Source organism: Physeter macrocephalus, chromosome 4 (assembly GCF_002837175.3).
Source record: "Physeter macrocephalus isolate SW-GA chromosome 4, ASM283717v5, whole genome shotgun sequence".
Taxonomy (NCBI): Eukaryota; Metazoa; Chordata; class Mammalia; order Artiodactyla; family Physeteridae; genus Physeter; species Physeter macrocephalus.
Window position 1 is genome coordinate 121677446 of NC_041217.1, and position 24499 is coordinate 121701944.

Below are 24499 nucleotides of genomic sequence, written 5' to 3' on the forward strand. Positions count from 1 at the left end.
TAAATAAAATAAAAATAGGACACAAACAGATAATTTTTTAAAGATTTTGTTAAAAAATGTGAAGACATATAGCTTCATTCACAACCAAAAATATATAAAATGAAATGAGAAATCATCTTATTTCTCTAATCAAAAAATTAATGATTTACTTTTTAAGAAATATTTAGTTTCATTTCCAATTATTTTGTAAAAAAAAAAACTTTTGCTGCCATTCCTTCTTTTATGATGAAGAAATTAAGAATATTTTCCAGCACATACAATCTCGTAATAAGCACTGTCATACACTTAGTGGAAGGAAAATTCACATTTTCTGCAGGAAAATGTAATATGTACCAAAAAGTATGAGTGAATTTTTCTTATAATAATTTTCTCCATCCACATTATGCCCTCAAAAAAATGGTTGTTCATCATAATATTTTTATAATAATATGGTTAAGTAAACTATGAAATGTTCACACTTTGGAATACGTCCACAATATTTAACATATATATTCCTATATTTGGACTATCCGTTATAGGAATAAAGCAATTTATAAAGATGACATAGATGTAAATTTATTGACATGGAAATAGGACCACAGTATTTTGTGTTGTGGGAAAAAAAGTATTCAAAGCAATGTGTACATTATTATTCCATTTTTTCTAAAAAGCCATATATGCCAGAAAATACATTTGGAAAAACATATACAGAATCATTAACAGTGATTATTTTTAAGTATGGTACTATTATAAGCATTTTTTTCTATATTCATCTATTTGGTGTGAATTTTTATCAACAAGAGTGTTTTTCAATAACTACAAGCAAGCAAACCTACTATTATTTGGGGGAAAATAAAGAATTAACTTCCTTGGTCATTTTTATGATACATTCATTGGTATTTTCTTTTTTCTATGACCAAATTTAGAAAAAACAAAAAACATACTATTACCTCCGCAATTTATTCAGAACGATCAACATCCATTAAAGTTTCAAGTTGGAGTTTGTGTGAAGAGGAGTGGTCATATTACCATGTCATCTCTTACCTTTGTTAAAAGCCTAGAGCATCTATGGGTTTGAGTTCTTATTGTTAGAAATACGGAGGTTAATATTATTGTAATTAATCATTTTCAACAGAGAATTAAAAATAGGTAAGAAAAAATTAACCCGGTATTGATTTCCTTTAAAGCTTATCATCTTACATCTGCCTGAGATTTTCATAAGATTTATAAAAAATTAATTTTAAAATACTTATTACAGTAACAATCAATAAACAGTCACATTTTTGTCTGAAATCATGTAAAATGTTACGTCAGCATTTCAAAATTAATGGCCTTTCAGCAATCTTGTTATGGACAGTTCTAAAGCAAAGCTGTCATAATAAAATAAGTATCATGGGCAAATCGTTTAAAATGTGTTATTTAGAAGGTTTATATCAAGGCATCTCCCATATATTAGATGACTTTCAAAATGATGAGCTGCATTGCTACTAGCTAATGATAAGTGTTAGCAAGAAATATTTTTTCTTCATAAACTCACTTTTTTTTTTTTTTTTTTTTTGCAGTACGCGGGCCGCTCACTGCCGTGGCCTCCCCCGCCGCGGAGCAGAGGCTCCGGACACGCAGGCCCAGCCGCTCCGCGGCATACAGGATCCTCCCAGACCGGGGCACGAACGCGTGTCCCCTGCATCGGCAGGCGGACCCCCAACCACTGCGCCACCAGGGAAGCCCTAAACTCACTTTCTATTGAGATTTCCACACAGCTTTCTGCCTGATGGGATCACTAAGGGTTGGAGTGTATGAATCTATTTTCTCCAGTTACTACTCTTCCCCAAGAAGTAAGAATGGCTGATCCAAAAGTACTAGCCACTGGGCCACATTTCTAATGAGCAGACCAGTGTTCTCTAGTGCCCTGTTGTCACTGCTACCTCCTCTGTCACTGTCTTCCCATGACTCATTAAGATAAGCTGAGCTTCTAATAATTGTTCTTAAGCTGTTTAGGCTCTAACGGAACATATGATTGTACAGATCTCAAGGTTTAAATTGGGGAAGTAGAAGTTCTGACTCCAGTCCAGCTATTACCCAAGAGCTCCGTTTTTTTCGGTGTTACTAGTTAGGTCCTCCATTCTCTCTGAAGCCATTGTTATCACTATCCCCACCTCTCTCTTTCCTTGCTAGCTCACCAACATGCAAAAGATGTTTCCTCTGTCTGGATAGTCATTACCCAGGTATTCACACTTTACTTCTCTGTTCAGGAGATAACAAAGAGACCTACTCTGCCTGCTTTCTAGAAGAGTTGCCTCCTGCCCCATCACACTCTGTTCTCCTTAAACTGCTTTATTACTTTTTCACAAAATTTATCATACCTGATTTTTTAAAAAATGTTATAACCACACAATTGAATAGTTTGGCAAATGAAAAGTGAATGTTATGAGTTAATAAAGGGGTAATGGGTTGACTAGTTATTAATAAAGCAGGTAGTTTGGTCCATGTTTTCACTCTGGTTTATCTACATGCCTTATTCATAAACCCCTAGGAAATTTTTGAAGTCTAAATTTAAAAAGTCATAAAGGGAAAATAAGCCAAGGTAGGATAATAAGAAATACACTGCAGGCCTGGGTTAAATGTTGGCTACCTAAAGGAAAATTCCTCCTGTAAAAAACTACCCTACCCGAGGGAAGTAAAACTGAGATAATTAGCATAAACAATAGGTGCTTTTGTATTTAGATGTCATAGTTCTTATCTTCCTCTTTATAACTCAAGGGAAGATGTTAAGCACATATATCTGTTCCAAAAAGCAAAGTATGGAAGAAAAGAAGGAGTTACACCTTTATCAAACAAATAGTTTTCTTAGTGGGGAAGGCAAGAAGCCAACATAAAAAACAAGCAAAATATTATAAAAGCATAGCGAGGTTGGCTTGAAAAGAGAATGGAAATGGCAATGGGTAATGGGATACAAGAGGCCCATCTCTGAATTTCCAAGAAAGCAGTAGTGTTTCAAATGCCATGGCTTCCTACAAATATAAAAGCATTTTGTGAAAATGAAAATCTCGATTATAGATTTTTCTCAGATGGGCAGAAGTTACGAGGTTTTTTTTTTCCTTTGTGCTTCATCTAGACATTGCACAAACTGAAGAACATACTGGCAGGGCTAAAACTTTCCTTTTTATGCATTCTTTTCCCCTTTCCTTCCCATATAACTCTATCTGTTTCTGGAATATAAAAGCAATACTGATCTAGCTTGGAAATATAATTTGTTTGGAGAATACAATTGCATTTGGGATAATAGGTACAGAAATTGAAATTTTTATTGTGTCTTCTAAACGTTGTTTGGATGAAGAACTTGCTCTGATGTTCTTATTTATACCCATCCTCTAAAATTTAGAAACATGAGTAATTTAGGATTGAAGTAATTCAAATTTGGAAATTGCTAAGGAAACTCCTTTCATTCATTGGAAAAAACAAGGCTTAACCTTTTGTCCTGGGAAGAAAAAATCATACTTGTACGAATAGGAGGATAAACCTTAGCCTATTTTTATGCTTATTCATTCAGTAATTCATTCTTTTAAGAAAGTATGTTCAAAAGTAACAGAGAAGAATGAAACAGGCTATTAAAGCATATAATCAAGATTCATACATGTGAACTGTGGCTACAGGACAAGGCCAGAACTTCACTATGGGAAAATGTCTCTTTACTAGTCTTCCAAAGAAGGAATTATCAATGGACAAGAGCTAGCCAACACATATAATAAAGAAAGTCTGAATTTGACACATCCATATACTCTGACATCTACCAAAATTGCTGTTGACCTAGAAGGAACAACAGCCAAGGGAGGTGTATTCATTTCCTATAGCTGCTGTAACAAAATATCACAAACGTAGTGGCTTAAAACAACAGAGATTTATTGTCTTCCTTTTCTATAGTTCAGAAGTCCACAATGAGTCTCACTATGCTAAAATCAAAGTGTTGGAAGGGCTACATTCTTATTTGGAGGCCCTAGGGGAGAATCCATTTTTGTGCCTTTCCAGCTTCTAGAGTCTAACTGCATTCCATAGTTCATGCTCCCCTTCTGCTATCTTCAAAGCCAAGAATGGCTGGTCCCGCCTTTATCACATTTACTCTGACATTCTCCATAGTCACATCTCTCTCTCTTTGAATACCTCTTCTTAATACACTGGACCCCCCTGGATAATATAGGATTAACTCTCAGTCAGTTGATTAGCATCTTAATTCCACCTGCAATCTTAATTCTGCTTTGGCATGTAACATAACATAATCATAGGTTTCAGGGATTATTAGGCTGTAGACAACTTTGGGGGAGGAGAGGACACTTTATTCTGCTGACAGTCACCAGCAAAGCCCATTAATAATTCCCAGGAAATAAAAATAGTATCTGGGTAATAAAGTCTGACCTTTTTTTTTTCCTTTGTGCTTCATCTAGTTTTACTTGCTTGTAGGGTACAGAGGGCTTACACCCAGCACTTCAGACCAGAGTTCCTAGTGCAAAACCATTGTGCCTGACACCTTAGCTCTGCAGGCTGTGTGCAAAGACACCGTGCTGCCACTGTGATCTGGAGTGCTGTGAGAGGCACAATTGCGCAGACCTGCGAGAACTCTGCCCCCTCCCTGCTGACAAGAACTCTATAAAGCAGCCCAGCCCACGGCCTTTGGAGTTCCCTGTAGGAATTCCTCGAGCTTTTTAGCTGTCACCCGCCAGGAAGTCTGAAAACTCCTCCCTTTCAGCCAGAAGGAGGAAAGAGAACACCCTGGCCTCAGACAGCTGTGCCACCCACTAATGAACCAAGTTGATCAGGAACTAACATGGCCAAGCTGCTCTGGACTGGAGGCGGTCCCGTCTAACTTCCTGTGGGATATTCTAACTGAGGAGAGACTGTCTCAGGCACGGGCTGTTACAGATTCAAAGGGGACCTCCAGTTATATCTTTTGGTCTTTTGAGGAATCCATTAACAGTTTGGTGCTAGTTCCAAATTTCCTGAAATAGAAATCTTATTTGGGTCTTCCCCAATCTACACAAAGGAAGCATTAGACAGCCTGAAAATGGGGCTTCAATAGAGATCTAGGAGGCCATGTGTGGCTAGTTAATGAACGTGGGCAAATTCCTTTCCCAAAACTGCAGCTTGTCAAGCCATCAGGGAGGCTCATCAAGGAACTCACTACAGGAGGGAAGCCCTATGTACTTGGTTACTTGAGGTCATGGTAACTCCTGACATAAAAAGTATAATCAGTCGGATTAACCAGCCCAACACCAGACCCCTCAGAGGTCACTAGATAAGGCCCATTCCGACCAGAGGGACATATCCTGGCCAAGACTGGCAGACTGATTTTCCTGTCCTGTCGAGAGTACTGGGCAATTTCAGGTATCCCTTGGTGCTAGTAGACACGTTTTCTAGGCGGATAGAAGCATTCCCTGCTAGAACTAAGACAGCAGGTGAAGTGGCTAAGGTTTTACTAAAGATAATAATCTGCAGGTTTGGGCTCCCAGGATCCCTACAAAGTAATAACGATCCAGCATTTGTGTCTCAAGTGACGAAGGGGATGGGTGCCCTGGACGTAAAATGAACCTGGCACTCAGCCTGGAGACCCCAATTGTCAGGGAAAGTAGAGAGATCCAATCAGGCCTTGAAACAGGCCTTAGCCAAGCTATGTCAGGAAACTCAAGAAAATTGGATTAAGTTGCTTCCATTGCCTTGCTCCACATGCATTTAGCCCCAAGGGGTAAGTTAAAGTTAAGTGCATTTGAACTCAGGTATAGTAGACCCACTTCCCATGCCCAAGAGAAGGGACACCTTAACCCCCTTGAAATGGAACAACGCAAGTATGCCCTCGAGATAGGAGAAACCTTGAAAGCTCTCACTGAATATGGTAACCAGGTGCTGCCTGCATCCACTGACCTGGCCCTCCACCCCTTCCAGCCAGGAGACTGGGTGAACCTAAAAACCTGGAAAATCAGCAAGCCCAGGTCATCTCACTCCTAAGTGGAATGGGCCCCACTTGGTAATCCTAACCACCTACTGTGCTCTGAAATTGCAGGGATCACTCTGTAGGCACATCACACTCAAGTGAAGAGGGCCAGCCCCAACCTCCAGAGAGACAACCTGGGGCAACGGACCCCATTGACTACTCCTGTGAACCCCTCTCTGACCTGAAGCTTCTCTTCTGGAAAACAACAAAAGTATCACCAGGGAGATTCAGGCCACGGCAGTGAGCCTCAACATCAGGGCACACTTTTGCCTACAAAAGACCTAGATACCTTCATTGTCAGGAAACAACTGACATGTGACCATTATTCTCTTCTAATATTTGCACCATTCATCTTAAATTGTCTGGTACCCTTTGTCTCCAAAATGTTAGACAAATGGTTGTCGCTCAGGGCAAACAGGGCTAAGGACTGGGGACAATCAAACACATCTACAGGCAGCTGGGAAGTACCGCTCCTCAACCTGGGTTATGACGACGCCTCAAATCAGCAGACCCGCGTCCCTCAGTGCCTCTCAAGAATGAGGAACAGGACAAACAACAGAAGGCTTTGTCACCAGCAAAGTCCATTAACTATCCTCTGGGAAATATAGAGTCTAGGTAATAAAATATTGTATTTTTTAATAAAATAAAAAAGTCTAACCTTTTTTTTTCCTTTTCCTTTGTACTTCGTCTAGTTTCACTTGCTCTTAGGGTGCCAAGTGCAGAGGCCTTGCACCCGGCACTTCAGACCAGAGTCCCAGTGTGAAGTGGCTGCACAGGATACTTCAGCTCCAAGGGGCCTGTTCCCAAGTGCTGGGCGCACGCTGTGATTCAAGATGGCGGTGGCGGGCCGTGTGCAGAGGTGCTGAGTCAGACACTGCAATCAGGAGTAAGTGCTGGAAGCTGGAGCAGCAGCAGCACAGCTGTGCCAGACTCGCAAGAACTCCGCCCCCCTCCACACTGACAAGATCCTTATAAAACAGCCCCGCTGAGGGCCTTTCAGGGAGATCTTGTACTCTGGAGCACTAGCTTGAACCTCTCCATTCTTTGATCAAAGAATAAAGCTTTCCTTTGCTTCTGAACCAAACTCAGCCTCCTTCTACAGGCTCAAATGAGACTGGGTAGGAGGACTCTTGTAACACAACCACAGGAAGACTGTCCATATTTGGGGAGATTTGTGTGTTTACAGATAAGACCAACTAGAAATGTCCCTTCCTGTTTGAAGATAGATATATATATATATATATATATATATATATAAATATATATATATATATATATATATAAAATGTACTTAGGAGAGGCGTGAGCTAGAGCACCTTTGTGATCCAGGCAGGCTTAGAAAAAAGAAGGCTCTTAAGATTATATAATCAGTATTGAGTTTTGCTTTGATAGGCTAATATGTAAATATCCTTTTGATATGCTGAGTTAGCCAAGGTATAAAGACTTACACAGGCTTCCATATTTTTACCCTAATATATTATTAAACTTGATGTCAGTATTCTATAATATAATTTAGTAAAAGAGCCAAAACAGGTAAGTAAATAATAATGCTACAACACAAGCTATTTCTAAAAATGCAAAAATGCTAAAGTGTTCTGGAGCATTTAAACAGTAAGATTCTACTTGATTGGTAGCCTCAGCATCATTAAGGAGCATTTTAAAGGGGTAGTTCTAAGTAATTTTGTGTCATTTTTGATTAGTTCAGTCAATTAAGGATTGAGAGTCAGCCTACTTTAGTGGAAAGAGCAGAGACTTTGAAGTGCTGAGAAACCATTGAGAATTGAAACCCCAGCTGTTCTAGTTTTACCTGATCTCTAGCAAGTCTTAACCCCTTCCCCAAGCCTAAATTCATCTTATATAAAATCAGAAAAATGATATGTAATCCCCAGGATTGTTTTCGAGATTAGATTAGAGACAAAGTGTCTAAAGCATCTAGAATACCACTTGCTATAAAATAGATTCCCACTGAGTAGTAACTATCATTTTAAGCTGCAATCTAAACCCCACTGTACTGGATTTTTAGTCCAATACCTTGAAAATATGTATGCCTTTCACAGGCACTTATTATCTTCTCTATGAATTTTTATTTTTTAGATTACGTATGTCCATCATTTCACTGGAAACGTGTTTTCAAATCAGAGTATGGTTCTATATGTAAAATCTCACAAAACACCTGATTCCTTTGAGAAGTATATTGATTTAAGGTTAGACTGTATTCTTGTACTCAAGATGTAAGTATTCATAGTTAAAGCAAAACCATTAGAGTACATGAGACTTTGACATATTTAACCAGTACAATAATATCAAACATAGTAGGTGATTACATGTCTATGAAATAATTTTAAAATGTAAAAATAAAATAAATGAAGAGAAAGTGAAAATAAATTCTAATAGAGCTAGAAGTGGCATGATGGACAGGTGCCAAGTTTCAGTAGGGTAGATGTCTTTGGATCTTCAGTGCTTCTTAATAGAGCCTGGAATATCTCAGATGCTTAAAATTAAGTTTATGGAATTGAAGTTAGTGTTTTCATCATGTTCATTACCTCATCTTATTTTTGCATTGGTATTAATTGGTGCCTAACTAACATTTGTGGGAATTGTGACTAAACTGAATCAAATTTGATAGTTATATTTAACTCCTGGCCTTTAAACTCCTTTCACAGTTTCCTGATTCTGATTCATTATTACCCTTTTACCATTGATTTTTAGTATATGTGTTTCATTAGTACACCTGAAATCCTATGTTGAATTAGACTAATTCCCTCAAACAAATTAACTTTCAGGTAGTATTCTTTCAGGTAAAGCTTAATTTCCATATCATCTCTGTTAAATAATAGCATTGCGAAATTAATAATATTTTATGGTTTCAGGCATCTTTTGTGTTCTAATAAGGGGACATATTTTCTGTAGACATGAGTATCCTGTTTGTCTCTGATACAAAGGAACCAGGAAATAAGTTTTAATGGCTTGGCCACATGGCTCACGGGCCCAGCCGCTCCGCGGCACGCGGGATCCTCCCAGACCGGGGCGCGAACCCGGCCCCCCTGCATCGGCAGGCGGACGCGCAACCACTGCGCCACCAGGGAAGCCCCCTTCAGTGCTTCTTAATAGAGCCTGGAATATCTCAGATGCTTAAAATTAAGTTTATGGAATTGAAGTTAGTGTTTTCATCATGTTCATTACCTCATCTTATTTTTGCATTGGTATTAATTGGTGCCTAACTAACATTTGTGGGAATTGTGACTAAACTGAATCAAATTTGATAGTTATATTTAACTCCTGGCCTTTAAACTCCTTTCACAGTTTCCTGATTCTGATTCATTATTACCCTTTTACCATTGATTTTTAGTATATGTGTTTCATTAGTACACCTGAAATCCTATGTTGAATTAGACTAATTCCCTCAAACAAATTAACTTTCAGGTAGTATTCTTTCAGGTAAAGCTTAATTTCCATATCATCTCTGTTAAATAATAGCATTGCGAAATTAATAATATTTTATGGTTTCATGCATCTTTGTGTTCTAATAAGGGGACATATTTTCTGTAGACATGAGTATCCTGTTTGTCTCTGATACAAAGGAACCAGGAAATAAGTTTTAATGGCTTGGCCACTACCACTCATAGTAGGCTGTATTATCACCTCTGTGACTCTCACAGTCCTCTTGGACACACTCATGGGTAAAGTGTATGTAGAATTCTCTCAGCATTTTAGGATGTGAAGAGACTACATGAGCAAATAATCACTTTCTGCAGTGTAGTGCAATTTATGTAGATTATGGACATTTTCTAATTTTCTTTTTTCAAGCTCTGATTTTTATCCTTTTTGTCTCTCATCCACTTTGTTATGCTCCTTTGCAGCTTCGAACCACGTAGTATCTAATTTGTGAAGCAGAGAAAACAGGTGGCCTATTTGAATTATGGCTTTGAAGTCAGGTCTGGTGAGAAAGAGGGAAGCCTAACAACTGCTGTGGAAGGAGACTTGGATTAGGAGAAACCAGGTCAGACAAGAAATGTATGTGCAAAGTAGTCATTAAGCAGGTGTCTAAAACTGTCTTCCCATTAAGAGATAGTTTGTTCTTATTTGCAATGTATATAAGCATGTATTGTCAAGGGAGTCACGTTTCAAAGCAATTAAGTCTTTGAACTTGTATTCATTTATTTGTTCATTCACTCAACAAATATTTATCTAGTACCTACTGTATGCTAGTCACTGTTCAAACACCTGGGAATACCACACAAACTTATACAAAACAAACATATCTGCATCAATGAAGCTTTTACTCCAGTGCAAGGAGCAGAAAACAAATATATCAGTAATGATAAAGGTTACAAAGCAGAATTAGAGGATGGAATCTGTGGTTACCATTTTAGATACAGTGGTCAGAGAAGTTCATTGCCTTTCATATATAACTGGGAAGAAAGGTCTAAATCTAGTCTTTTCTACTTTCCAATGAATACTGATATAATTTTTATTAATAATTCTTAAAGATTTTTTGAAAAGTGCTAATGTCACTCCCCTTATTATGTATGAGCTTTCTGGGGACACTCACCATTCCCTATCAGGTTTTGTAGACAGCCTGGTATAAAGTATTCCATTTTCCCAGTAGTCCATAGAGTTTGCAATTCAGCGGCTGGCTAACCATGGAGAAGATGGCAGGGACAGTGTTCCTGGGAGGAAAGAGATGGAAAGGTGAAAAAAACTCAGGACTAATTTGACAAGCACTTTAAACTAGGGAAAGAGACCTGGTCTTTTAGTGCACCTTAATCCCTAATGTGTTGCTACACAGTCCCTTCCTCTGGCTTTCAGAAATCCTGTCGTAAAATGAGAAAATCCAATCATTGAAACAGAACTATGGTCTTCTTGGTTTTCAGTGTCTTACAGATGTGGAACTGAAGAAAAAGAGCATTTTTGTCAGGTGCATTGAGTCAATTTGTGCTCTTATAATTCCAGATTGGGACTGGAACTCATATTCTAATAGAGATATTATTATGCAAGCTACTGAGAGTGGGTAATAATATTTGCCCACTTTTAAATTTATCTTCAAAATTTTATATAATTTTATATATTCTAGAATATATATATATATATATATATATATATATATATATACACACACACACACACACGCACACATTCTCTTTGGGTCCCCAAGAGTTAAAAAAATAGTGAAGACTAACTTGGAAAACTACTTTAAACCACCATACATCATATTATTTATATGGTGAAAAGGAATACCAGGTTCCAAACAAATGACTTAACAATGCAGAGAATCCCACCTATTAAGTTGGAAACTGCTTTAGAGTGAATCTTCTGAATAGAATTCTACTAAGCTCTTTAAGAATGTTGTGAGACAATTACCCACAAAGCTCACAAAAGTACAATATCATTCTGTACAGAAGGAAGAAATGAGAAAATGACTTAATAATTCCCCCCATACAAGTTAAAATGATAGGCTATCGTATAGCTGCTCCCTTACTTTTTTTCCCTTCTAAAATTTGTTTAAAACTGTAATCTTAGGGATAAAATATCTCATAAAAAGTTTAATATCGTGAGTGATTTTGTAGAAAGGAAATTAATTCACATATATTACCAAATGAAAGTCCCAAATGGTAAAGCTCTTTCTGGAAAAGGTTATTTGTAATGACCAAATTCGTCACTCTTTGGAATCTTGTAAAGGTCACAATAGAAGGTTTTCACTTGTTTTAAATAAAATTCTATATTTTAAAAATAAATATGCTTTTCTTCCATTTCATAGAAATATCAACACTATTTGTACTATAATTTACTTTCTGAGCTTCTGACATTTACCCAGCTGACTGTCTTTGGAGAACAATCTCTTGACTGAGAAACACTCTAGGTAAGAAAACTGTCAATTACAAATTGCTCTTTGATGCATTGCAAAGTGCTGGAACTCTTCAAATTTGAAAAACGACCTTGTTAAATACTTTTGTGTCTACTACCTCTACCTTAAATTTTAAACAGCCTTTGTATAAATGCAGAGTAATGTAACTAACAAAGATATCATCTTTGATAGTCAACAAAAAGAAAAATTCTGCTACAAACCTAATAGTAGAGTATTTCTAAGTTCACAAAATGTTGAATCAGATTTCAAATATTTTGAAAACCTCGGTATTATAGGCTTATCCTATTATCTTGAGGGAAATATACTTTCTTCATAAGATGAATAATTGAAATCATGAATTGAAATAGTATGATTGTTTACACATATAATTTGAATTAATAGTGAAATTGATATTATTTTTAATGATAGAACAAGACTGAATATATAAATTATTGTTTTGTGCTTTTGTATTTATTTTGAAAATATTTTAATACATATACTATATCAAGTCTCCAAAAGTAAAGTAAACATTTTCCAAGAGTAATTCAAAGGAATAGTTAAAAAGAAAAAAGAAGCTAATGTACACAAATTGTTTGTCAAAGATGAATGGTTTTACTAACGTAAGTGGCAACATTGTAAATTATATATTTACAAATGTATGGTATAACACACAAATCTAATTAATGCATTTAGTATCATATACATTCATCAAATTTTTATTGTATCATAAACTTGTACCTCCAGTGTAATGTCTTCAAAATATTATATATTTTATAAGTAAGCTCATAACTTTTGCTGAAAAAGAATTTCCTTTCTCAGTGAAATTCAATGTAAGCTCTGAAATGAATAATATATAAGTATTTTTATATTGACACAACAATCCTCTCCAAAGAAAAGAAACAACAATTACATTCTTCTAATTATGGCTAAAGCTGAGTTTAAAGAGTTACTTGGATTTAACCAAATAAGAATTTATGTCTTAAAATGTGTATCTTTCAAGACTTTTATGTTTTGCTTTGGCATAAAATAAAATATTATTCAATATATTTCATTTTTATAGAGCTGAGATAAATAAGATTTTTCTTGATGTCCATGTCCAAGAGAGTAAATATATCATAAGTTTTGTGGTATAATAAATGCTAATATTGCAGAGATTTTGATGAAGATATATCTATATCATCTATAGCTATCTATCTATATAAATACCTGTTAGGTTATTTGGGAGATATAGAAAAAAGTATATATATATATAAAACCCATACAAACGTGTATTTGTGTATTCCAGAGAGACTGAATGCATTATGATCAGTTATTTTATAGTCAAATAAATGTTTCACTTCAACTCTATGATAGTTCCCAAAATACATGTGTTACTTCAGAAAGTATTTTAAATATGATTTTATAAGTCACTATTGGCTTATATAATGAATGCAGATATTCATTTATATCTTCATTAATGTATTCATTCAAAAATATTATGTTAAGTTTTAAACTCTGGGTTATAATTTCAAATAGGACAACTGTTCCGTCCTCTAGGAGGTCATAATCTCATTGTGGCAAGCAAGTAAACAGGCAATTTAGATACAGCATAAGAGGTGATATAAAGAAGATAAAGTTAGAGGAGTATATCAGAGAGGCAGCTGTGGGGTTTAAAGGAGGCTTCCAAGAATGTATGATGTAAGTCAGAAAGAGAAAAACAAATACTGTATGCTAACACATATATATGGAATCTAAAAAAAAAAAAAAAAAATGGTTCTGAAGAACCAAGGGGCAGGACAGGAATAAAGATGCAGACTTAGAGAATGGACTTGAGGACACAGAGAGGGGGAAGGGTAAGCTGGTACATATATGTATAGCTTATTCACTTTGTTATAAAGCAGAAACTAACACACCATTGTAAAGCAATTATACTCCAATAAAGATGTTAAAAAAAAAAAGAACGTATGACTTCTAAACTAGATAGTAAGGGATTGGCAGGAATGGGCAAAGCAGATGGTAGTTGGTATTGAAGTAGGCAAAAGTGGTGTTGACATGCAACATTAATAGTTTTGCAATGAAAAGGCAGGTCAAACATAAACAGGTACGGCATTTGCACATTTGCAATTCCCTCATTTCCAGAATATTCCTTATTAACAGCTAAACAGCAAGTCTAAAGTTTTCATCTAAATAGGAATAGACTTTAGGCAAAAATTTCCATGTCTAGACTGCCATGATTTCTGCAGACTCCTGAATTGGCTTGTTGGTTTCTCTTTGAACAAGTGAAACTTTTCTTAGCTCATTTTGTGTTTCACTTGCTAATTCCAGTGAAGAAATTTTCAACTACAATAAGACACTAAAATCTAAAAAAATTCAGATTGTGATTTAAATAACACAAATTCTCAAAATCAAGATATTGCTTTGTAAGGGGGACTACATTTTGGTACCATTGCCAATTGCAAGTTGAAAATCAGAATTTCTCTTTCTTTGGGCCTATATATATAATATCTTGCTATACATATTCTATATATAGAATATATATACATATATATACATAGAATATATACATATTCTATATATTGCATACTGTTTCAGAGCACATGATTATTGAAGTCAGATACCTGTCATGTGTTGTGATGTCTCCTTTCATCTGTTTGTTCTTCCTTGTTATTTCCCTGAACTTTTGCTAGCATAGAGGGCATCCTTATTAGAATGTTCATCAAAGAGAGGTTTCAACACTGCCTATGTTAATAAAATCATCAAGCATTCCTTTATAGGCATGACAGGGAGAGTGCTCATCTATCATGAGTGTTTCATTAAGTGGCACAAAGCCAGAAGCTCTAGGAACAATGCCAGATTTTTTTTAAAAATAAGTTTTCGGTAGCATGGAGTTCCCCTCATTTCAAGATCTATGCAATATGTGGAGTTACTTACTTCTGTATCCTCATAGCGCACCTTGCCACACAGTATACAGGAACTTTGATTAGGATTTTTTGTATCTCTGCTCTGAAAGGATAAAATAACTCAGAAAAATATTCTGTATCCTGTCCCAGTCATCCAAAAATGTGCAAAGAGAAAAAGAATCCCCGAAGTTCCAGTTAAACACATTTTACAAGGTACTTTATGTGAGTTCATCTTTTTTCTATTACAATTTCATTTTTAAGCAAATGTTCACAGGCATTTTTTGTAAAATTAACCAACCAAAGAGGTTATTGCTGACCAGTTTCATCAAAATCTCTCTCAAATTATATCAGGAAACCCATTCAAATATCTATGTACCACCTAATGGTAGAGCTACCTGAGTTGCACAGTAAGAATAATACTATTTTGAAACAGATAAAGCAAATTGCCTGTCTCCCTTCTCTTAGAAATGATGTTAAACACATCTATAGCACTTTAGAGAATGCTTTTGGGCTGAAATAAATCAAATGTGTCCTTCTCCAGTCACTGATGGAAAAATCGACCATAGTGGACCCTCAGGTGATGCCCACAGTAATTTCCCCATCAAGTTTACCTTAAGTAACAAGATTGCCTCTCCCTGATACTGCATGTTGCACATTGTTTTGGATGTACTCTGGAAGTAGCAACCCTTTTGTTCTGGAGACAAATCCTCAACCTAGGGGTTTCCTGATAGAAAGCTGGTATTTGAGTGGTAATCCTTCCACTGACAGAGCAGCTGCCAGCACACTCTGGGACAAAAGGTTTGTTCTTGACAAATGGGCAAAGCAGATGGTAGTTGGTATTGAAGTAGGCAAAAGTGGTGTTGACATGCAACATTAATAGTTTTGGACATATTAATAAATGTCACAAATATCTACTACGGGTAGGCTTGGAAAGTTGCCAGTAACAAGTGTTTCATTTGCCTGTGGAGTCAGTAATTTGCCGGGGAAGCATAAAGTTATTTCTGTCCCCACCCAACACCAATCTCTGTCCCTACCACCAATGCTAAAATTATCTATGAAGCTTCCAAGTTAGAAATCAGACTAATGCTTTTGTCTTAGTCTTTGACATTTACACTGCCAGATTAGGAAGTAGATATCAGCAAGGTGGCTGGGTAGGATGTGATCCTTGAAACCAAAGATCCCAATAAACAAAGTACTCTATATGCCATTTATCATAGGAATGAGTAAAAGACAAAGAAGGAGAGGAGCTGAGTTTCAATTTTGGTTCATGCAGTTAACTTAAATTTGTGTAAAATAGTCAGTGATTTAGAGTGTATGCATTTAATCATATATTGTAATAAATTGTAATAATTTGTCATTCTCACCATTTGGTAATTAAAGTTTTTAGCTTTCTCTTTAGACAGTTTTCAGAATTGAGATTTCTTTGTTTATTAATTCAATTAGCAACTAAGTATTGAGTCTCTACTGTTTATCTATGCATGATTCACTCCTCAGGGATGGGGCCCATGTGTCGTTAATCTCTGTGTCTGTAGCTGCAACCTAAGGGACTGGCACATCACACCAGATAGATAAGTATTTGGCAAGTGAATTTGGTATGCCAAGGGGCCAGCAGATACTAAATTAAAGAAAATTTAGTCCTCAAAGTACATATATTTTTGCCACAAGTCAGACAAGCAAATTGATGCTTATAGTTATAAAGTCTTGTGACTGAGGTTTACTCCAAAGTGCTCTGGGGTCCTAAAAGAAACTGGAGCATCAGGAGTTGGCATCCTGCAGGAGGTGATATTTTAACTGTATTATATTCAGTTTAATTTGAAAAATGCTTTGAAAAATAAGCAGGAATTAGGAGAAGAAAGGGAGAGGCTTTCTCCTGTAGTACAAACACTATATGAATGACCAGAGAAAGGAACAATATAAAGCATTTGGGAAATGTAGGCAGTTCCATTGCCTGGAGGGAGAGGTTGTGTGTGTGTGTGTGTGTGTGTGTGTGTGTGTGTGTGTGTTTCTATAAATGGCTTTAACTAAAGCTGGAATGAGAGACAGGTTCTATCTGGATGTATGTGTGTGTGTTTGTGTGTGTGTGTGTGTGTGTGTGTGTTTCTATAAATGGCTTTAACTAAAGCTGGAATGAGAGACAGGTTCTATCTGGATCATGAAGGTCCAGGGTTTTTAATTGAAGACATTGGACTTACTTTTGAATGCTAGGGGAGAAATCAAAGAACTTGAACAAAGAAAAAGACACAATCTGCTTAGCATGTAGAAAGACCATTCTGCCTGCAAGGAGGAGTAGAGCTTAGATATAACCAGAGTGCAGGCAGAAAGACCAGTCAGGAGATTGTTACTTTATAATTAGATAAGACGTAAAGTGCTTTTTGCTCATCATTCATTTTAATTGTTTAATATAATTTCATTGATGTTTGTATTCAAATATTTATTACAAAATCAACCTGGCAAATATTTTAGAATTTCCTGGAACCCCATCCTGTGATAATAAGTTCCTTTTTAATTAGTGGAAATCAACACTCATTTTTGTTAATAAAAAGGCAATATTATATTTTCAAACTTTAATTAGAAATAGTGATTAATATAGAATGTACAATTTGGATATTAGATATCCTGGACTAGGTAAAATTTGTAAACTTAACCAGAGCCCTGCCATACTTCTGAATTTTCTTTCAAAGCAAATGTAAAGTGTTTCTTTCAAATTTCTCTCATCAGTGACTTTAATTAGTGATTAGTGGTTATTGCTTGTGGTTTTTGCATCTCCTCTATTAATAAGGGATCACAAACTAATGATTACTTCAAAATGTGCTAAAATGAATCATCCTTAAAAAATAACTTTTTTGTTACTGTTTTATGCATGCTGCTCTCAAAAACAAGATGTGGGGTAAGCCAGGAAAATGAATAATGTTATATTGAGCTTTTATAACTATTTTTTTCCCAGGGAGTAGGACAAATATATTCATCAAAACCACACTCCAAAAGTGTGACAGTACTAGCTATTTCATTCAAAGAACTCGGAGTTTAATATAATGTAAAATGTAAATGATTAGTCACTTCATGTCAGTCTAAAAAGGACAACAAAGTGACATTTCAATTTAAACAGAAACTGCTACAGCCAACCTTAATCAGATGTCCTAATAAATGAGCTGAAGGACATTATTGCAAATTTCTTAATCCAAAAGAAAACCAATTGTCATGGCTCTTGTTCAAATACCACACAAAACAGTATGGAAATAATCATGAACAGAGTTGAAGTGAATATCAATATGTTGTTCTAAGTTACAGATTCTACTCTATTTTTATTTCCTTTCAAATAGCATTCAATCATTCAAATATATATAAATACATATTATATATCATATATAAATATATTTGAATATATATGATATATGTCACTTAATATATGATATATATATCACTTAATACAATACAATAACTACTTGTAGAACTCTTACTAAGGGCAAGGTGTATAGTATATTTTGATGAGTGACATATACTAAAAGAGGAATTCATCATGTATTCATTTATTAATTGACCAAATATTTATTGAACTACTATTTTCTAATAGGCTCTGTTCTAGATATTGGGGATTTATTTTCAAGAAAAGAAAGACCATGTAACTGCCCTTGGGAAGGAAGAGAGATATTAATCTAATAATCTCACTATCAGAGAAAAATTGACAATTCTGCTAAGTGGTGTGAAGGAGAGATATGCCGTATGTAAGTGAGGGGGGTCTTCTAGTCAGAAAGGTCAGGACAATCTTCCTTGACAAAGTTCTATTTTAGCTGACACTTGAAGTATGAGTTGTACTTAAGTTAAAGGGAGAAGAGGAGAGCATCTAGGAAAAAAGAAATACCATGTGTAAATTACTAGTATTTGGAGAAATCATGATGATCACTATGAACCAAAATGAGGCCTGAGTGATTGAAGTGAAGAAAGCCTAGCATGGGAAGATCCCAAAGGGAAAGGACAGAAGAATTTTAATCAGGAGTGGAGAATTTGGAGGAAAGGGTCTGGAAAGACAATTTCAGATTCTGATTTATTTAATCTCTCTCTAGCTATGGTGTGGAAAATAGACTGGCTAAGACACAGAGTAGTAGGTCTAGCCCAGGGGAGAAATCTGAGGCAGAGATGAGCATTGATGGTGATTACCCCTCTGAGTGTGGTTGAGATTACCTAGGAAGAGAATATGAAGTGAGAGAGGAGAAGGTTTTGGATTGAAACTTGAGGAACTCTAAATTTAATGGCTAGGTAAAGGAGGGTGAGATGACAAAAGAGACAGGGAAGGAGCAACCAGAGGGTTACGAGAAAACTAGAAGAAATCATGTCATGGAAATGAAGGGAAGGAAAGTGTTTCAAGACAGTGGTTAATTGGCTCAAATACTACAAAGATATGAAATAAGTACTTTAAACATATCCATTATCTTTATCAACATGAAATCATTAATCACACTGGTGAAAATTACTTCATGGAATCATGATGATTGAAGGCATGTTAGCATGAGTAGGGCAGTGAGTAGGAACAAAAGAAATCGTGACCTTGGGTATAGTTCACTATCTGACCTTCTGGCTATAAAGGAGAGAAGAGAGATGAGCCTGTAACTGGAGAGGAAGGAAAGGGAGAATAAAGCTTGGATTGGGTTTTTCTTTGTTTGTTTAACTAATTAAATAAATTTGACTATGTTTAAGATCTCTGGGGCAATGAGAAGAAGTTGAATGTATGAGAGAAAGGATAGAATTGTCAGAGAAGGATAAAGTACTTGTGACTATAGGAGTAGATGGGATCTACAGCCAGGTGGGGAGATTTTCTTCAGACTGGCACATGCAGAACAATTCTTTACTAGTAAAATGGGATGCATGTAGGTGGATCAGGGAGACGATCTGGTGGCTTCTACTTTTTTTTTTCCACAGAGCAGAAGATAAGGCACAGGGAAGATGTATTGATTCACTAAAAGTTGGGCTTAAAATAAAGAAATAAGCTCTAAGGGGTATGAATAATATTAAGAGTGCCATGAAGTTCAAGTTAAAAAAGGGAAAGGAGAGTTGTAAAGATTGATGCAAAGTAGAGGGGTCAGGAAAAGGAAGAAAGGAGGTAACTATATTGCTGAATAGTTGTAGTGAGAGTACGTGAATAAGTACTCTGAAAGGAGAAAGATAACAAGAAGCTTACAGTTTTTAAACAGAAATTTATCCTAAGAAATAAGGCAATACTTCCAGAGTTCAAGGAAGGAAAAAAAATATGCAAAAATTAGTGCAGCACTTATGGAGTTGAAAGATTAGACATATGGTACTTTATTTTATTTTTTAAATTTTATTTTTTTATACAGCAGGTTCTTATTAGTTATCTATTTTATACATATTAGTATATATATGTCAATCCCAATATCCTAATTCATCCCACAACCACCCCCACCCCCGATTTATCCCCTTGGAGTCCATACATTTGTTCTCTACATCTGTGTCTCTATTTCCGCCTTGCAAACTGGTTCATCTGTACCATTTTTCTGGATTCCTCATATATGCGTTAATATACAATATTTGTTTTTCTCTTTCTGACTTACTTCATTCTGTATGGCAGTCTCTAGGTCCATCCACGTCTCTACAAATGACCCAATTTCTGTCTCCTTTGGAGAAATGTCTATTTAGGTCTTCTGCCCATTTTCTGATTGGGTTGTTTGTATTTTTTAATACTGAGCTGCATGAGCTGTTTATATATTTTGGAGATTAATCCTTTTGGACACATGGTACTTTAATAGGTTGCAATAATGCTTGAGATAAGGGTTAGGGTGAGTTGTTGGAGGTCATGAAAATTCCAGTGAAGGGAGGCCCAGGAATGAAGGAACAATGATAGATTTTCATGTAGAATGATGATCAGTTCAATTTAGCTAGAGCAGAGTGCATACGAAGGGAGCAGTAAAATAAAGTTTGGAAAGGTAGGTTGAGATGCAGATTGGGGAGGGCTTTCAAAAAAGCTAGGAAGGGGCTTCCCTGGTGGCGCAGTGGTTGCGCGTCCGCCTGCCGATGCAGGGGAACCGGGCTCGCACCCCGGTCTGGGAGGATCCCGCGTGCCGCGGAGCGGCTGGGCCCGTGGGCCGTGGCCGCTGGGCCTGCGCGTCCGGAGCCTGTGCTCCGCAACGGGAGAGGCCGCGGCAGAGGGAGGCCCGCATACCACCAAAAAAAAAAAAAAAAAAAAAAAAAAAAAAAAAGCTAGGAAGTCAATGTAAATATTTCATTATAAAAGCTTCCATTGTAAAAAGCAAAGGCAGCAGAGATTTCCAAACATATGTGAACAACAAGCAGATCAAAACTAGAATGTATCTAGCCAGATATTTTCTGGATTAAAAATGGCCATCTGTGGGTCTGCCAATGAAAACATGATCAAGTGCCACAATAAAAATATCAACACAGCTACACTTTGCTTCATTAAACACTGAGAGCATTGACAAGTGAACCAAAATATTGGCCTTTTCCAAATGGCATGTTGTGTAATTTATGAAGCAAAAATCTGAAATTTGATCTTTAATGTAAAATCATATATATGAGGCATCTTCTAGTTTTAATAATTTTTGTTACAAATCACAGAATGAGGGGCTGCTCTTGAAAGAGAAAACTGATGTCTTCAAAGTAAATTTAACCATGGATATTCTAAAAGTCCTGGATCAGTGACTCTATTTCTCCTTTTCCCATCTAGAAGATATTGAAAATATTTTTGTTAGGGCCTGCCCCTTCTGGCTCCCGGGCTAGAAAATAGAGTTGACGCCGGCCACAGTGAGGAGTCATGGGAGGCACTGGCTTCTCAGCGGTTCCGAGGAGTGCCTGCTGCTGGTGGCCTTTTCGCAGACATATTGCTGTCACTGAACACTGGCCCATTGGAAAGCACTGGAGAAGCTCAGCCATCAGTATGTCCAAGTACAAACTGATTATGTTAAGACATGGAGAGGGTGCTTGGGATAAAGAGAACCATTTTTGTAGCTGGATGGATCAAAAACTTAGCAGTGAAAGAATGGAAGAAGCTCAGAACTGTGGATAGCAAATCAAAGCGCTAAACTTTGAGTTTGATCTTGTGTTCACATCCATCCTGAACTGGTCCATCCTCACAGCCTGGCTGATCCTGGAAGAGCTGGGGCAGGAGTGGGTTTCCGTGGAAAGCTCCTGGCATCTCGATGAGCGTCACTATGGTGCCTTGATCGGTCTCAACAGGGAGCAAATGGCTTTGAATCATGGCGAGGAACAAGTGAGGCTGTGGAGAAGGAGCTAAAATGTGACCCCACCACCCATAGAGGAGTCCCATCCTTACTACCACGAAATCTACAACGACTGGAGGTACAAAGTGTGCGACATTCCTTTGGATCAGCTGCCACGATCCGAGAGCTTAAAGGATGTTCTGGAGAAACTCCTTCCTTATTGGAACGAAAGGATTGCTCCTGAAGTATTAAGTGGTAAAACCATTCTGATGTCTTCTCATGGAAATAGCAGCCGGGCACTCCTGAAACACCTGGAAGGTATCTCAGATGAAGACATTATCAACATTACTCGTCCTACTGGAGTGCCCATTCTCCTGGAACTGGACGAGAACATGCATGCTGTTGGACCTCACCAGTTCCTGGGCAACCAAGAGGCTATCCAAGCAGCCGTTAAGAAAGTAGAGGATCAAGGAAAAGTGAAGTGCGATGACAAATAAAATCTTTCCCATGTGCTGGCTAGGAATAGCTGCAGAAGGAGAGACATGCAGGGTGTTATGGGTGTTGATCTCCCTCCCCACCACCCCACGCTGATTTTTCCAGATCTAGGCTGTGGGGTGGAGTTTGCATAAGTAACTAGGTAAGTTATGTTGGCTCAGATAAAGGCTTTAGGATGCCTTGAGTACTAATGTCATAAGTCTTATGCTTTAGCCCCTGTCGGCCCCATTTGAATTAGTCACTAAGTTAGTCACCAGTGGGGCTTAATCAATGTCTTAAGTTTCATTTCCGAGATGGGAGAGCAACAAGTGAAGTTCAAGTTCAAGGTATTCCTCATTCAATAAATCAGTATAGAGTGACCACTGACAGGCACTACTTACTTCAATAGGTAGTTCATGTTTATATTTACTGAGACTTTCTAGGATGATAATAAAGGACGTTAGATAACACACTATACTTAGGTATTTATTACTAGTCTTTTCCTCTAGGGAAAGAGATGCTTTGATAGGTTAAGACCAGAGGTCCATTAAATGGGAAAGTCACTGATGGATTCCTCCAAGACAGCCAACAGCAAACACTAAGGCCCTTTGCCTCATGACATTTGGTGGAATTCCTCTTCGGCTGCTAGAATTAGCAGCATATGGACAGCTATAGCTGTTCATGTTCTCTTTTTGTTCTGTTTCTGTTTTTTAAACTTTAATCTTGGGGTCTTTAAAATTAATTTAAAAATAAGTTCTGTGACTGAAAATGGTACCCATTCCAAGTATTTCCATATGATTCATAAATATTAAGTACAGCCTTCTGAATTAGTCTCTGCTTTTATCTTCCTATAACACAAAGAGTTGTACTTATTTCAACACATAGACATGCCTAATTCTCTAAAAATTGAAGGTCGAGTCAGTGGGAAGGTAGAATATAGTGGGTGTAATTTTATTCACTTGAACAGGGGAAATGGTATATTCACATTTGTCACATACATTTGTTCTTTATCTGCTGAGGGCAAAACATTATGGTACGTAGTCTATAGTATTCAGGGTAGGCCACAGACAGAATTGACTGCTTATCAGTCTTGATATAGGATGCTTTTAGATGCTGGAGATAGGTAAGTCATCATTTCTTTAAGCTACTGCCTTATTTCAAAGCAAGTGACATACATTTCAATGATAAAATCATGTAAACAATTTACAACTATAATAGCTGTTACAGATACCACCAGTTTTTCACAGTTTTCCATTGGTGGATTGGTTTATTTGTATCCATTTTATAGTAAAACTGTCATTAGAAGGAAACTAATTCTAAAACTCTTGCTACTGCTTGGTCTCCATTGATCCTTAAATCAAGACTTAGAGCATTGGCTGATGAAGACGGCTGAAAAGAAGAAATGAACCTGGTTTGCTCACAGCTGGTCACATCTGTGATGCATAAGGACATGGAATGTGGATGCTTGACTTTCCTGACCAACTACTGGCTTTTCTGCAGTAGTCCTTTTCACAGTCCTGTTGCCTAACCAAATAACACTCTTTATAATTCAGAGACCAGGGCCAAGAATACAACTACCAGATCTTCCTAGAATTCCAAACCTATGGCTAAGCTTCAACTCAGACCATTTTTGAACAACTTCATCTCTGGTATTCGCATCTGAATTTTCCAAGAGGTGACCATGTCTTAACACAGCTCAAGATCCTAGAGCTGGATTCTGCCCTTGTCCTGCATCTAGATATCCACCTCCAGAGAACACCTGGCAGCACGATGTGCTCCTGCACACAAAGTTGTGATTACACCCAGTCACTTTAGAATATTACAGACTTCCTAAGAGAGAGAGAATTTTCGCTGACACTCTCTGGTACAATTTGGTTTTATTGTTTTTGAGATCTTGGCTGAAATAAATGAAGAGATATTTATGAAAAAAAAAAAAAGAAAAAAATTTTTGTTGAACCCAAGTTCCTGTGCACAGTGCACAGTGAGGCCAGAGTTCGGAGCAGAGAAAGGTTTATTGCAAGGGCCAAGCAAGGAGAAGGGGTGGCTCATGCTCAAAAGACCAGGACTCCCGATGACTTTCAGACAAGGGTTTTTAAAGACAGAGTTTGGGGAGAGGATCTTAGGATACATTATGAGGTCCTGGACCTTCTGATTG

The 24499-nt window shown here is 37.0% G+C and overlaps 1 long non-coding RNA gene and 1 pseudogene across 1 annotated transcript in view; one reads left to right on the forward strand and one right to left on the reverse strand.

Annotated features, from left to right (window-relative positions):
* Positions 1–10524: 10524 nt before the first annotated feature.
* LOC114486020 (uncharacterized) overlaps positions 10525–24499 on the reverse strand; it is a 74651-nt gene continuing 60676 nt past the window's right edge. The window contains exon 3 of the long non-coding RNA XR_003679266.1: positions 10525–10629. This is a non-coding gene — a long non-coding RNA (uncharacterized lncRNA). The remainder of the gene's footprint in view (positions 10630–24499) is intronic.
* LOC102975732 (bisphosphoglycerate mutase-like) lies at positions 21567–22367 on the forward strand (annotated as a pseudogene).